An 832-nucleotide genomic window follows, 5' to 3' on the forward strand; every position below is an offset into this window, starting at 1 on the left:
GATTATTTTGATGTGGTGGCAATACTTTTGTTTTCTGAATGTATGCTTAAACAGCATATGTCTTTTGAATTTGTGGTTCATGAATGTTGGCTCTTGAAAGAATGATGAAAAAGGAGACATGTTACTGAGGATCTGAAAAATCATTAAAATGGTTCTTGAAGCAGTGAATACAAAAAAAAAATTCGAAAAAAAGAGAAAAAGAAAAAGAAAGAAAAAAAAGAGAAAAAGAAAGAAAAAGAAAGAAAAAGAAAGAAATAAAGTTGTGATCCAAGGCAAAAAGAGTGTGCTTAAGAACCCTGGACATCTCTAATTAGGGACTCTAGCAAAGCTGAGTCACAATTTAAAAAGGTTCACCCAGTTATGTGTCTGTGGCATGTATGTATCTGGTGGTAATACTGGAAGACAGAGTGCTTTGGGCCACGGCCAAGACTCAATAAGTAGCTGTGTTCAAGAATCATCATACTTAACTAGGAGAATCAATAACACTATCTGGATTCTAAGTTCCTAAAGAAGCCAATCATTCTGAATTTCAAAGGATAGAGTGAGATGCCAAAACTATTCAGAGGCAAAAAGCTAAAAGCCCCGCTCATCTAATTAATACTGATCTTCATAGATGTTTTTGGAATTCATTGCATATTCTCTTCTTTTTATCTTATTTGATTTTCAGTTGCTTGAGGACAAGCAACAATTTAAGTTTGGTGTTGTGATGAGCGGATAATTTGTATGCTTTTTGGCATTGTTTTTAGTATGTTTTTAGTATGATCTAGTCAGTTTTTAGTATATTTTTATTAGTTTTTAGTATTTTTACTATGAGTTTGTGTGTTTTTCTGTG

The sequence above is a fragment of the Arachis duranensis genome, chromosome 6 (genome assembly GCF_000817695.3).
Source record: "Arachis duranensis cultivar V14167 chromosome 6, aradu.V14167.gnm2.J7QH, whole genome shotgun sequence".
In the NCBI taxonomy this organism is placed as follows: Eukaryota; Viridiplantae; Streptophyta; class Magnoliopsida; order Fabales; family Fabaceae; genus Arachis; species Arachis duranensis.